Genomic DNA, 16382 nt, shown 5'->3' on the forward strand with positions numbered 1-16382 from the left:
AATAATTGTCTATACTTTTATTTATTAAGATTTAATTCTAGTGTTTATGTAAGGCAGAGGTTACAAATGTAAATGTTACAACCTTTTGTTTGGACCGTTTTTGCCTTTTCTTCTTTCTATTAAAAACGGCTCTAAGAGAAGACGTGGAAACGACGCCCCCAAAATGACGCTTGTGGCCAAAAAGTGTATTATGTCAGTAGTGGTTTAGGACTACCGTAGCAAATGAATGGCAAACGTTGACTGTCGGCTGTCGCCAATTAGGTCATTAGCTGCGTCTCAGATCGAAATACGCAGTTTGCAGCTCTGCAGACGCAAACATTTCCCGGTCGGCAGGTTTTGATGAAGACAAATCCTTTTCACTCAGAAGGTTTGATTTAAAATCCCCAAGCGATGAGAGACTACGACCAAGGAACTCGGAAGCTTTGCCTTTGACGGTCACGCCCACCACCAGGCGGGCGCCTTCTTCAACTTCTTCAGAAGTTGAACGATTCTAGTTATTATTATTATTGTTTATTAATATTCCGTCACCGTTAATACAGCCCGAACCGTAGGCTGTACCCCCACAAACTATATATCAAAATGTGCGTCTTGACGCCGCGATCGGGGCTTTTTGTACTTGACGCTGTTTCGACTTACAGTTGGAACAGAATTCGCAAAAAACACTTCTTAACACAATTGACCTCTCAATAATGCTCAGCTGAGCACGACACTGGTGTTTTGGTCGAGTGGGTTAGGTGTCGGGCTGCGAAGCAGAAGATCGAAAGTTCGAATCCAAGCAGTGCCAATTTTAGAGAATTACATTTTCACCCAATATTTAATTTCCCTTTGGCTTTAAAAAACGATTTTTCAATTTAAATCAATACAGTTCACCTCATGCCTTTAACTTTGTTATTCACATATTTTATTTTTTCATGCTACATTGAAGTATTTAATCATGTTTTAATAACACCAATTTTCCATGCTGCTTCGATGCAGACCTTCTCCTGTTGGCTGTTGGCTCATTAGCAGGCTCATTTGTTGTGGTCTCTTGTCATTCACACAGAACAATAAACTGTGCCAGCCGACATGAGTTTTACAAACGGCAAAGCTTTGTCTTAAGCAGAAACGGGCCTCTAGTCCGCGCTGCGTTCTCAGACCAGTGTGATGCGTTCGCGAGCGTCAGAAAGCTATGGTGCTTTCAGGAGCATGGGACATTTCTAATTTACAATAATAATTTTTTTTTTTTACAAGTAACAATTAAATAACTTGAACAACTGGTATAAATGAATGATGATAAAGGAATTTATTTAACATGTTTTGGAACAGTTTGTATTCAGACGTTATAAGAAAACATTAAAGTATTTTATGTATTGTTTATTAATTTATTTTATATTAATACTTAATCTCCTCCTTTTCCTGTCAAATCCTGCCTCAAGCATTTCGCTGGCTCTCCTTATTATTGTAAACTTTGTAATGTAACGAGAGTTCAGGGACATCCTACAATCAGGCTTAGGCTACTGGAGGACATCAGGGCCAGTTTTTCTCACTCTACTGATTTCTACTGTTCTCCAGTTTTGCATTGCATTGCATTGAAATGAAAGTCACATTTCCTGCCACAGTTGTTTGCTGCTTCTCCACCGAAGCCAGGCCTGCAAGCTCTCCACCATCAGCCATCACTTATCAGTTACCCTCCTTCACTGCCTCGAATTTTAGTCATACTCAAAAACTTCTAGTTGAAAGAATAATTAATTTCATTATTATTTTCTGTTTAAATATCCAGTCATATTCACTGAATTAGAACATCTTTTTAGAATGTTTTTTAGTCTGAAAATTACAAGTACCTTTGCAAATTAACCTTAATGCAGGTACCAAACTTGTCCTTAAACCACAATAATTGTATTTATTTTACTACTATAATGTACTATTTTAATCTTAAATCTTATTTTTATTAGTTGGGATGGCTGCCAGCACAACACTGCATTATGTCCTCGTGACAGAAATCATCGCTAGAAAAATGCATTATCATCATTCAACAATGATTACTGAAAAAGACGTACTTCGTTCCTGCAGTTCCTATACTGTCCACGAGTGGTGCTGTGGGAGCAGACAACAAGCAGTACTCTTTAAGTTCCGGGTCAGAGGTGAACTGCTATTGCTTGCTGTGCTGGCGTTTTTCCTAAATTACTGAAGGATATTGTTGAATCAAGTCTAATTAACCCAGACGAAGGGTTCCATTGGGTGTTTTCCTTGCAACTACGTGAAGGTGAGTCGTTTATTTAATGTCGGTTTTATATTATGGTAGAAATGCGGTGGCTAGTCTACACGCCACTGAGCTATATGCTACACATTTTTTTTATTTTTTATTTTTTATTAAGCAATTAACATTGACATGAAAAAATACTCTCATAGAGGATGGCAAAATGTACATAAACAAACGAAGATTAATTACAATACAAAAGTGCAAATACAAAACAACAGGGGATTTATGTCAAGACAACTATCGAAATCAAAAATAGGAGACATTGAAATATAAACAACAAAAACGGTAGGTGCAATTAGAATAGCAGAAGTTGGGAGAGGTCAAAACTCAATTTTTTTTGCATGTCTGTCTTTTTTATTTTCTTAAGAGATGAAAAAAAGGTTTTAAAGTCATTGATAAACCAATGAAAGGAGGGTTGAACATTTCTCCATTTAGCACAATGGTTATATTTTTACCCAACAGCAGGATGATGTTAATAGTGTCAGAAACAGGCAAAGGAAGATGGTCCATATAAAAAAAGACATCATATAATGTAAATGGGGGCACATCATTAATTTTCAAACAAAGCCAATCTCTCATCTCATTCCAGAACTGTTGTGTAGTAGGACATTGGTAAAACAGATGTTCAAGAGTTTCACTGTTATTATTACAAAAGGAACATTGATCCACCTCAAAACCAAATCTTTTTTTTTTAAAGTTCTGCCACAGGATAAATTTTGTTTATGATTTTAAAATGAGTTTCTTTAACTTTAGGTAAAATGGGCCATTTAACAAATTTTGAGAAGGCTTTATCAAGCGTTTCTGGACTAACAGCAATTTCTCCCTTCCGAATAAATCTAACATAATCATGAAATTTTCTGGCTTTGAAAAAACTACTAATTAATTTATTATTGCATTTTTTATCAAGCAGATTGCATTGTGCAATCAACAATGTGGGCAGTAATGGTGGAGAATTATTATATAACCTAAAATTTTTGATCAAATGAATTAAAGGCAGTGGAATCGATTTACACAGTTTGTTATATTCTCTTAGAGAACAATTAAGATCTTTTTTTTTTAAGTCGGAATAATTTAGAAAATCGCTGTTATCATCCATTAAATCAGTAACATAAATAATGTCTTTGTTGAAACATTCCTTTTTGAATATAGATTTACGATTAAGTGTTATTACTCTATTGTTCCATAGGGTTGAATTATGGGGAGTAAAGCTGTGGGTGAATATCATTTTCCAATAATGCAAAATCTGCTTGTGAAAGTTGGACAGTTTGATTGGAATCCGGTTTACCTCAAAATCACATTTTAGAATAAAGTCTAAACCTCCTAATTTGCTAAACAAAGATCTTGGAATGTGAAACCACATAGAATTCGGATGCAACATATAAGATTTTATCCAGTAAATTCTGAAGGTGCCAATCATTGATTCAATATCTGGAGCTTTAATACCACCTTTATCATAGTCTTTCAGTACTGAGACTTTTTGATGTAATGCGTTTTATTCCTCCATAAAAATTGAAAGATTACTGTGTTTGCTTTATTTATGTTTTTAGAGGATATATACAAGTAGTGGCAGGGATAAATCAGTTTGGAAATACCTTCAGTTTTGGATAGAATAGTTCTGCCAAAAATAGTAAGATCTCTGATTAACCAGTGACTAAGGGATTTTTTCATATCCAAAATACGATTAAAAATATTTGTATCTTCTCTTCTAATTAAGTTTTTTGATATTGTCAGCCCTAGGTATTTTACTTCAGTTACAACTTTAATTGAGGCAATGGAGGGGTCAGAACATGTATGAATAGGGAGTAGTTTGCATTTTTTAATATTAAGGGTTAAACCAGACGCTTCAGAGAAGATGGAGATATTATTGAGGGTTTTATCTATCATTGATTTATCTTTTAAAAGGATGCAAGTATCATCCGCAAATTGACTTATTCTAAATTCTCTATCGAAAATTGTGATACCTTGTATATCATTGGAGTTTTTAATTAATAAAGCCAGCAATTGTGTCGCTAATATGAAAAGCTTCGGGGAAATGGGACAACCCTGTCTGATTCTGCATGATATCTAAAAAAACCAGGAGTTATTCCCGGGTTTAGAGAGACCATGCTACTGATGTCAGTGTAGAGCATTTTGACTAAGTCACAAAATTTGCTTCCAAAGCCCAGAAACCGTAAAGTTTCAAGCAAAAAGGGGTGTTCAAGTGTGTCAAAGGTTTTGAAAAAGTCTAAGAGTAATATGTAGCTGTCTGTAGGAATAAAGTCTCTGTAATCTAACAGGTCAATAATTAATCTAGTATGGTTATGTATAACTCTACCTTTCACAAAGGCTGACTGACACTCATCCACTAGATTTGATAATCCCTTATCCAGTCTATCAGAGTAGATGTGAGCTAGCAGTTTATAATCATTACATAGTAGTGTTATAGGCCTCCAATTGTCTAATAACAATTTATCTTCATTGGGCTTTGGAATTAGGGTAATAATACCTCTTTTCATTGTAGGGGACAAATGGCCAGATGAAATACATTCCAAAAGGGCATTATAGAGCAGTAGTCTGATATCATTCCAAAAATGGATATAGAACTCTACTGTTAGACCATCTAATCCAGGGGATTTTCCTTTTGACATTTTTGCAATTGCTAAATCTAACTCTTCAATTTTGAGGTTGTCATCCATAAATTGCTTAAAATTCCCATCAATTATTTTCCTATATTTCCCAATTTTCTCAAAAAATATTTGACAATGCTCTACTGAAAATTTGGTTGTATACAGTTTTTTTATAAAAGTTTCTTATTTCCTCCTTTACTTCGTCCTGGTTATCAATACTTTTATTATCAATAATTAACTTATTAATTTTCTTTTTCGTTTGTCTTTGTTTTTCTAAACTAAAGAAGTAGGGTGTTTTTTTTCCCCCTTCTTCAAGTCAAGGAGCTTTAGAGCGTATAAATGCTCCTTTTGCTTTCTCTAAATATAGATTGTCCAATTGGGTTTGAAGACTATTTAATTCAACTTGTTCATCTAAAGATAAGTCTGTTTTACATAATCTGTTTATATTCTTTATAATGTCCTGTTGTTTTTGCTTTTTTATTTTAGAGATATATTTGCTCCTAAGAATGGCAATATCTTTAATTTTGAATTTAAACCACTCCCATTTATTTAAATGAGACATTTCTAATTGATTAATTCCATGTATTAAGTTTTTAGTTTCATTACAGAACTCCTCATTGTCTAAGAGGCTATTATTGAACTTCCATAAAGAAGGGGGAATCACCTTCATCCTGTCAAGTTGAAAGAAAATTGAAATGCCACAGTGATCTGTTAAAGGTGATGCCAAAATTTCACATTTATGGACTGCATTTATCAGGTTGGTAGAAATTAACCAAAAGTCTAATCTTAAGCATTGGCCATTATTGGCTGAACTAAACCATGTGTATTGTTTGGTATTGGGGTGTTTCATTCTCCAATAGTCAATCAGATCTGTTTTCATGGTGAATTCACTTATGATTTCATCATAAAAATGACTGACATCTTGGGGGAAAGCGATCCATCCAGAGGTCAGGAACCAAATTAAAATCACCCCCAGAAACAACTTTATCAGTAGTATAGATCATTTTCCATTCTTCTATCATCTTGCTCAAGGAAGCATAAAGTTGTTTGTTTTGTAACCTTCTGTTGTATCCATATACACATATCAAAATATAATTTACATCACTATATTCAATCACCATCATTATCCAGTGACCATTGATGTCACTTATGTGGTTAATCACATTTCCAGAAAACCTGTTGAACATAATCATCACTCCAGCTGAGTGTGAAGTGCCATGGCTGAAAAAAATGCTGTCTCCCCATTGTTGTTTCCAGAATTTTGTGTCTGCCTCCACTGAGTGAGTTTCTTGCAGGAAAATAATATTACTCTTTTGCTCCTTACAAAAAAGAAAAGTTGCCTTACGTTTCACATTGTTTTTCAGTCCCCTTGTATTTAAAGAAAAAAAAAGATAACATTTACAAAGTACCAAAAGTGCGCTGAAAAGGATTTGCGCAGGAATGAGTAGCTTATATCCCAAACAGAACTTAGTAATAACATTTGCAACAACCCTTCGGGTAATCAAACATTTAACTAACAAGGTAAATTCACAGTACCTGTTATAGACCAATATAACTAAAGAATGTTGGTCAGTTAGGGTCCACACAATAATTGTCGATCAGAGCATAGCCCTCCTTCAAGAACGCTCTTTTCCCCTTCTTCCTGGCATCCTGGACCAGAGGCCACAGCTTGGAACGCGCATCCCGATCTTCTTTGGAAAAGTCCTCTTTGAAGCGGATATGCATCTCGCTACACACCCGCGCGTCCTTCGACTTTTTCCACACTTCATCTCTGACGGTTCTCATCCCGAACTGGATGATAATCGCCCTCGGCGTGTTGTTGGAAGTAGCCGCGGAGCCACGTTTACCCAGGCGGTGAACCGTGTCCACAGTGTCTCGCAGCCGGTCCATGGAGAGGGGAACAACTCTGGTAAGTATTCCGATGACGACTTCTCTTGTGTTTTCTCCCTCTTTTTCTGGTAATCCTGTCAGCCTCAAATTCCACCTTCTTTTGTACCGAGCCTGGTCCTCGGTTGCTCTTTTTAGCGTGTTGTTTTCTTTTTGAAGCTCGTCGATCTTTTCTTGGAGCTGAAGAATTTCTTGTTTGTTTTCTTTTGTAGCCATGGTGTTAGCTTCAATGCGTTTATCAAAACTCTTTAACAGTTCAGTCTGTTCATCCATTTTCTCGGTCAACGCCTGAACAGCCTGGAGAATAGCGGCACCGATATTTCCATCACCTTGGTCTTTCCCCTTAATTTTTTTAGGTTTAGGGCTCTTTGTTGGCGTGTGGTCCAGCTTAATCTTACTTTTTTTGGAAGAGGCTTCGTCGACATCAATGTCTTCAATGTCGCTCTCATCACAAGCCTCGCGGAGAGCAGTGAAGTTGTAGTTATGGTCTGTCATGTTGGCAACTCAGACCGAAAGACTCAAATAAAAAGTGCTGAAAAAGCAATAATTAGAAACAAGGTTGCAAAGGAAGTGTAAGGTTGAATTCTAATGGAGGTTATGGAAAGTTGCAAAGGAATTTGCTATCTTGGGATAAAACAATACGTTTTAATCAGAGCCTGCAAAAAGGCTGCTTCTCACACCGCCATCTTGGGTCCTCTCTTATATGCTACACGTATTGGCATCTTAAAAATGGTCTTATAAGCTTAAAAGATCATTCTACTATTGTTGATTTTGTGGCCGAATACAAGATATGTTCTCAAAGCGTTAAATAAGCCCTTTGATTTTTCAACATTTTGTCTTTTAAGGATAATTTTATGTTACTTTTCATTAAATTTGTCAATGGCCTATGGAAGTCTGGAGGGATGGCAGTAAAAGCCTAACAGCAGCGCGATCTCTCCTCGGCTGCAGCGCCGGTAAAGAGCTGCGTGAAGCTGACACCCCACCCACAGAAAAAACTCAGTTAAATAGACGGAATGGTTAGTGCTTCGTTTGTGCAGGTTTGTGACGTTAAAATTAGCGTTTGTGCTATTTTGGTTTTGAAGATATTAAAGAATATTTCTTAAGGTCATCCAGATTTCACCATCTCCCCATTTGGCTTCGAATCCGATCAAACTAGGGCTACTTCTTTTAGTGCTTTGTTTGTGCAGGTTTGTGCCGTTAAAATTATCGTTTGTGCTGCTTTGGTTTCGGAGATATTATGAATTTTAATTTGACGTCATCCCAGCCCGCCGCTTCAAAATAAAGTGCTACGGTAAATCATATGTTATTGCCAACACTGGAAAAAACGTAAGTCTTTTTAATATATTTCTACTGATAAATCAGTAACATTACTATGAAGTTGTGTCATCTACCGAGCCCCCCCCCCCCCCCCCCCCCCCCCCCCCCCCCTACAGCATTCTTATAAAATAATTTATATATTCCTGCTTATTGGCAAAGATCTCTGGGGAAACATGTTTTTGTTTGTTTTTTTAGTTTCCTGACTGAGGGGAGTGGCTGGAACAGTCTCTGTGCAGGATGGCAGTAATTCTGCTGTGACTTGGGGAGCCGTGGTTTTATGTTTTTTGGATACAATCCGGGTTAGCACCCGAACATCCCTTTCAGACAGCTTCCTCGTGCGTCCACAGTTAATCATGTTGGATGTGGTTCATCCTTCTTGGTGGTGTGCTGACATTACTCTGGACCCCGTGGCTCTTGATACATCACAAACACTTGCTGTCTTGGTCACAGATGCAAGGCAAGGCAAGGGAAATGTATTTATATAGCACAATTCAGTACAGAGACAATACAAAGTGCTTTACATGATTAAAATATAGCAAAATAAACACAAGTAGGAATAAAATGTAGCTACAAAATAGAATAAAAGCAAGTAGAGATAGAATGTAGAAACAAAGAAGAACATTAAAAACAGTAAAACAGTTTAACTAGAACAGTCAAAGGCAATTGTAAACAAATGTGTTTTCAATCTTGATTCAAAAGAACTCAGGCTTTCCGCACTTTTACAGTTTTCTGGAAGTTTGTTCCAGATAAGCGGAGCATAGGAACTAAATGCTGCTTCTCCTTGTTTAGTTCTGGTTCTAGGTATGCAGAGTAGGCTGGAGCCAGAAGACCTTAGTGGTCTGGAAGGTTCATACACTGATAACAAGTCTGTAATGTATTTAGGTGCTAAGCCATTTAGGGATTTATAGACTAACAGAAGTATTTTAAAGTCTATTCTCTGAGATACAGGGAGCCAGTGTAAGGACTTTAGAACTGGGTTCATGTTCTCTACTTTCTTAGTCTTAGTGAGGACGCGGGCAGCAGCGTTCTGGATCAGCTGCAGCTGTCTGATCCACTTTTTAGACAAACCTGTGAAAACACTGTTGCAGTAATCAATTCTACTAAATATAAACGCATGGATTAGTTTTTCCAGATCCTGCTGAGACATCAGTCCTTTAATCCTGGAAATATTCTTCAGGTGATAGAAAGCCGACCTTGTCACTGTCTGTAAATGCTTTTGGAGGTTCAGGTCTGAGTCCATCACTACACCAAGGTTTCAGGCCTGGTCAGTGGTTTCTAGCTGAAGCGACTGAAGCTGTGTGCTAACTTTTGATCTCTCCTCTATTGGTCCAAATATTATTACTTCAGTTTTGTTTTTATTCAATTGAAGAAAGTTTTGACACATCCAGCAAGATGTGCGCCAACAATTTGTCCTCCTTTGAACTCACCCATGTCACCCATAATGTTGTGTGCATTGCAATATTTTGAGCAAAACTGTGCTCTTACCCTGCTAATTGGACCTTCACACTCTGCTCTTATTGGTTCAATGTGCAATTAATGATGATTGGCCACCAGGCTGGTCCAATTTAGCCATGAAACCTCCCACATTAAAATGAGAGGTGTTTCAGTTTCATTGTCCAACTCCTGTATATAGTGTATTTCACTTACTGAATTGAGTTACTGAAATAATTGTCCATACTTTTATTTATTAAGATTTAATTCTAGTGTTTATGTAAGGCAGAGGTTACAAATGTAAACGTTACGACCTTTTGTTTGGACCGTTTTTGCCTTTTCTTCTTTCTATTAAAAACGGCTCTACGAAAAGAAGTGGAAACAACGCCCCCAAAATGACGCTTGTGGCCAAAAAGTGTATTATGTCAGTAGTGGTTTAGGACTACCGTAGAAAATGAATGGCAAACTTTGACTGTCGCCAATTAGGTCATTAGCTGCGTCTCAGATCGAAGTACGCAGTTTGCAGCTCTGCAGACGCAAAGTTTTCCTGGTCGGCAGGTTTTGATGAAGACAAATCCTTTTCACTCAGAAGGTTTGATTTAAAATCCCCAAGCGATGAGAGCCTACGACCAAGGAACTCGGAAGCTTTGCCTTTGACGGTCACGCCCACCACCAGGCGGGCGCCTTCTTCAACTTCTTCAGAAGTTGAACGATTCTAGTTAGGCGCCCGCCTATGCATTGAAAATGCATGGCGGAGGCCTTATGTTATGCACCTAATAAGGGTCCATCACCGTTAATACAGGCCGAACCGTAGGGTCTACCCCCACATACTATACATCAAAACGTTCGTCTCGACGCCGTGAAGCGGGCTTTTTGTACTTGACGCCATTTAAAGTTACCGTGGTGACAAAATTAACCAAAAACCACTTCTCAAAACCACTTTCTAGACACAGTTGACCTCGCAAAAATGCAGACCTCAGCATGGCACTTTTTTTTTGGTACAGTGGTTTAGGTGTTGGGCTGGTGCACCAAAGGTCGCAGGTTCGCAACCCGCTGGGGGTACCCAATATTTTTTATTTATTTTTTACAAGTAACAAATAAACAATGTGAACAACTGATATAAATGAATGAATGATGAAAAAATTGCAACAGCAAGAACTACCCCCCGGCCAATACAGCACCACTCACCTGTGGGAAATAGCACTACACACCATTTTTGTCAAATGTTGAGTTCTGGGCCCAGATTTGGTGAGGCTTAGTTGCTAAAGGAGGCCGATCTGACACATGGCCTTTGGTGAGCTTTGGTGACATTAAGTATTGGCACCCTTTTTGAGGAACTTCCCAGTACAGGATTTGGACCAAACTAACAGAGTACAATCACCCAGTGATACTGGACACAACCATGTTAGTGGCTAACGCTTAGCATGTTGCTAACCGGAAATAGCTCTAGGAAGGTCTCACTAACTTCTGCTTCACAGTGGTTGTACTTCCTTTAGTAGTTTGTAATGCCTTTAACATTTTTATTCACATATTTAATTTTTTCATGCTACACTGAAGTATTTAATCATGTTTTAATAACACCAATTTTCCATGCTGCTTGGATGCAGACCTTCCCCTGTCGGCTGGTTTTGACGAAGACAAATCCTTTTCACACTCATAAGATTTGATTTAACATCCCCAAGTGATAAAAGCCTACGACCAAGGAACTCGGAAGCTTTGCCTTTGACGGTTACGCGCACCACCAGGCGGGCGCCTTCTTCAACTTCTTCAGAAGTTGAACGTTTCTAGTTGCTTTTTATTCTTCCGTCACCGTCAATACAGCCCGAACCGTAGGCTGTACCCCCACAAACTATATATCAAAACGGACGTCTCGACGCCGCGAAGTGTGCCATTTGTACTTGACGCCATTTAAAGTTACCGTGGTGACAAAATTAACCAAAAACCACTTCTCAAAACCACTTCCTAGACACAGTCGACCTCTCAAAAATGCAGAGCTCAGCATGGCACATTTTTTTGGTACAGGGGTTTAGGTGTTGGGCTGGTGCACCAAAGGTCGCAGGTTCGCAACCCGCTTGGGGTACCGAATATTTTTTTTCTTTTTTACAAGTAACAAATAAATAATTTAAACAACTGATATAAATAAATGAATGATGAAAAAATTGCAACAGCAAGAACTACCCCCCGGCCAATACAGCACCACTCACCTGTGGGAAATGGCACTAAACACCATTTTTGTCAAATGTTGAGTTCTGGGCCCAGATTTGGTGAGGCTTAGTTGCTAAAGGAGGCCGATCTGACACATGGCCTTTAGTGAGCTTTGGTGACATTAAGTATTGGCACCCAAACACACCATTTTTGTCAAATGTTGAGTTTTGGGCCCAGATTTGGTGAGGCTTAGTTGCTAAAGGAGGCCAAAGTGAGCTTTGGTGACATTAAGTATTGGCACCCTTTTTGAGGAACTTCCCAGTACAGGATTTGGACCAAACTAACAGAGTACAATCACACGGTCATACTGGACACAACCATGTTAGCGGCTAACGCTTAGCATGTTGCTAACCGGAAGTAGCTCTAGGAAGATCTCACCAACTTCTGCTTCACAGTTTATACTTCCTTTAGTAGTTTGTAATGCCTTTAACATTGGTGAGGCTTAGTTGCTAAAGGAGGCCGATCTAACACATGGCCTTTGGTGAGCTTTGGTGACATTAAGTATTGGCACCCTTTTTGAGGAACTTCCCAGTACAGGATTTGGAACAAACTAACAGAGTACAATCACCCGGTGATACTGGACACAACCATGTTAGTGGCTAACACTTAGCATGTTGCTAACAGGAAGTAGCTATAGGAAGGTCTCACCAACTTCTGCTTCACAGAGTTTGTACTTCCTTTAGTAGTTTGTAATGCCTTTAACATTTTTATTCACATATTTAATTTTTTCATGCTACATTGAAGTATTTAATCATGTTTTAATAACACCAATTTTCCATGCTGCTTGGATGCAGACCTTCTCCTGTCGGCTGGTTTTGACGAAGACAAATCCTTTTCACACTCAGAAGATTTGATTTAAAATCCCCAAGTGATAAAAGCCTACGACCACGGAACTCGGAAGCTTTGCCTTTGACGGTTACGCGCACCACCAGGCGGGCGCCTTCTTCAACTTCTTCAGAAGATGAACGATTCTAGTTTATAGATTATGCTGCTGTCGGGGCAAACCCCTTGTGTCCTATACTGTTATTTTTCAGGAATTGACCAAAAAAAACATGGATTTTAAAAAACTTCAGATAAAACACTTAATATATTTTAGTTATTTATTACATAGATACTTCATAGAAGCTCTGTCCATTTTACCTTTTACCTGTCCTGTTTATCCTGCTGCCTTGCTCCGGTTCCCCTCTGCCTTACAGAAGAGCCTGCTGCCGAGCTCTGGTGGGTTCTCCCCTGAACTGTCAATTCTCTGCCGAGCTGTGGACCCTGCTTCCTGTTCCAAGAAGTCTTACTCCGGGCCGTCAGCTCCTGCCAACACCATCACCCTGTTCCCGTGCAGTTCTACCTCGCTGGTTACATCACCCTCCATCCCATCAAACCTTCAATAAAGACTTTCATTTCAAGTCCCTTGTGTGTGGTTCTGGGTTCATCCATAGACAAATTAGACTTTGACAACTTTATTTGTCATTTTGTATGCACAGAGTGTGTACAGAACGAAATTTCGTTTGCATACAGCTTGAGAATTACAGTAAATTACAGGATAAAGTGCAGCAGTGATTTAACAGTAAACAATTGAAATGTAAACAATGCAGGAGAAAGAGACAGTGTGCAATCAGTGTACAGGTGAGTATTTTTAAAAACCATTTGTATGTGCAGAAATTAATTTCTCAGATTAATTTCCTTTCATTAACAAATTGATTTTGACAGCTCTAATAAAAATGTATGTAGTGACCCACTGAAATTAAGCTAAATAAACTTATAACTCAATTATCTTTAAGAAAGAAAGATGGAGTTTAATTTGTTAAAGACCACTTGCAGAAACATAGGTCTCCTCGGAAGAGAAGTGCTGACTGCAGGCGTAAGTGCTGCCGCAAAGGATTTTAAAATTTGGCCCCTTGTCTCTTCTTATTGCCGTCACCCAATGGGCAACAGTCTCAGCATCAGCCGGGAAGTTGTGAAAACTGAGATATGGAAAGTTTTTTTTGTTGTTCGAACACTGTGGGACACTGCAATAGCAGTTTCTCTGTGATTGAGCCATGCTTGGTGGATATGATGCTGCTGAGAGATGGACACAAGGGGAGAAAAAACAGATTAATTATAATACTTTTTAAACCTTTATTTAACCAGATAAACTCCCATTGAGATTAAGATCTCTTTTTTTAAAGGTTGATCTGACTAAGAGGTCAGCAGCACGTCATTACTAATACAGTATAATAAAACAATTTCAGGCTTCTACTTAAAATATACAGTATTTTGCACAAAAACTAAAAAAAAAGTGCATTAATATAAGTGCAAAAATATGAAGTAAATTCATTATAATACACAGAAAATTCAGAAACAGAAGTACTGTCCAATAGACCCACGGTAATTTTTTTAGGAATGAACAAAAAGATTCAAATGGAATAAGATCTTTTGAATTCAGTGACTGCAATTATACATAACACGTCACCATAATCAAGTAAAGGGAACAATGTAGCAGATAAATGTCTCTTTTTTCACTCAGTGAACAAGATTTATTTCTATAATAGCAAAGCTACAGTAATCATTTTATAACATCTACATCAGATTAATGACAGGTAAAGTAAGCTAACAAGCTGCTGCATGTTAGCTTTGATCTTCATGTTACTGTTCCAACCAAAGCATCTATATAACAGCAATGATCGCTACAAATACTAAGGAAAATAAAGATAGTCAATGCGACACATTGTGGTCTCAGTCTTACCTTATGAAATCGCGCTGATTATCAGTGAAACACCTCTTCACCTCCCGAATTTTCTATGTAAAAGCATGTAGCCGGAAGTAAAGATACCCTGCTCCGCTTCAAAACGGAAGTTGAGTGACGTCATGTGAAAAGGGTCTATTATGGAAGTAATTTTCGAAGTACTGGAAAGAAGGTTTAATATCACTGCCAAGCTTGCAGTTTTAGGCTCCACAGTAGAACTCCCAGACTCATATTTCTCACCTTTTGACAAGAGGTGGCTTGTTCTGGCTCTGACTACAGCAAGGATCCAATTAAGATACTGGATGAAAAAGAAACCTCCTCCTTATGATGAATGGCTGTCAACTATGGTAAACTGACCTCTTATGAGAAAGTGACATACAGTCTTCTAGGTAAAATGCATCACTATGATTGTACATGGTCTGCCTTTCTCAACTGGCTAACTGTAAAGTAAACTTGGAAAGGTCAGTGTGGCATATCAATATATCTGCTGTATGTTTTACAAAACAAAAATTCAATAAAATTTGCATGAAAAAAAGAAAAAGAAAACCACTCAAAACAAGTTTTGCTTGATGTGTGAACTTAGAAGAAACAGAGAAATAAAAAACAAATATTAACCCCAGCTATCAGAATTATCCTTAATGGGCTGGTTGTAAATTAAAACCTAAGAAAACAATAACTAACATATTTTAAAATGTAGATATGTTTATTTCTGTTTTATCCATTGCAGAGGTAATGTCAGTTTTGGAAAAATAATATGACAAACACAACACTGTGTCTGCCTCCACAAGCATGCACTGTCAAGACACAATTACACAAAATAGATATGACAAATTAGTCCATGCCATAAAATAAAACACAATCAATGAGAGCCAACATAAGTGCAGGATTACGTTTGGTGCAAATTATTATCGGAACTGAAAACAGCTGACAAGTTACATAAAACTCAATAGAAGTATGGCTGCTGGATATGGGTTGGACAAACACTTTGTGATAGCATTGCACACACCGCTATGTTCGGTTGTTTTTTGAAGTGATTTATTTCAAGTGACTAAGCCATCACTAACTGCAGCAGCAGATGTCACCAGAGGGCACTGAGTAAAGCATTGAGTAATACATCTTTGGACGAAGCAATGGGCTGGAAGCTTTCATTTCTTCACAAAGCGTCATTTGGCCATCACTAATACCCAAACTGAAACAAGGAATTAGTTGAGGAGAAGAAAATGGATGGATGGATGGATGGATGGAAACAAGGGCCGTTTCTCAATTCACGAGAACGCGAGTCCGTACTCGCGTTCTCGTCAAGTCTGTTCTCGGTAAGAACACAGGAAGATCGGACTTGACGAGAACGCGAGCACGCAGCACGTATTGTGCATTGGAACAGAAGTATACTCGTGACGTCATCACACCCGCAGCGCTTGAGCATTCCTTTAACGTTCAAAACTATTTATACACTACACCATCATATCTTATTGAAAACGTTTTTTTTTATTTAAATTAATTTCTAAAAAGTATAAAAAATATCTAAAATAATTACAGAACGGTGGGTATAAAACCAGCAATAGCGGGAATTTCTTTGTGGGGAGTTGTAATTGTTGTAGTTGTAGAAGCGATTGAATCTTCTTTAAAAATCAGCACTTTGCAGAAGCAAAATGAGCGATACGAGCAATGTTGCTGTTGCTTCGGTCGTTGGTCAGCTTTACCAGCAGGCTGAAGAGGAGGTGATGCAGTTGAGGAGGACAATCCGAGCAAGGAGAAGATTGCAAGCAAAGATGAAATTCAGGCAAAACAAGACGCACTTGATAAATTATTAAAGGAGAAATTACATGAAGAAGAACTTCTTAACAATTGATGCAGCAGGAGAGGCTCAGAAGGGAGGCTTTGCTCACCCATCTATTGCCAACTGGTAGGCATTTTAAGATTGACAGCCTATTTCCTACTTTTATCTTTAAAAAAAAACCATTGATGATGATATTAAAAA

The sequence above is a fragment of the Fundulus heteroclitus genome, unplaced genomic scaffold, assembly GCF_011125445.2.
Source record: "Fundulus heteroclitus isolate FHET01 unplaced genomic scaffold, MU-UCD_Fhet_4.1 scaffold_109, whole genome shotgun sequence".
NCBI lineage: Eukaryota > Metazoa > Chordata > Actinopteri > Cyprinodontiformes > Fundulidae > Fundulus > Fundulus heteroclitus.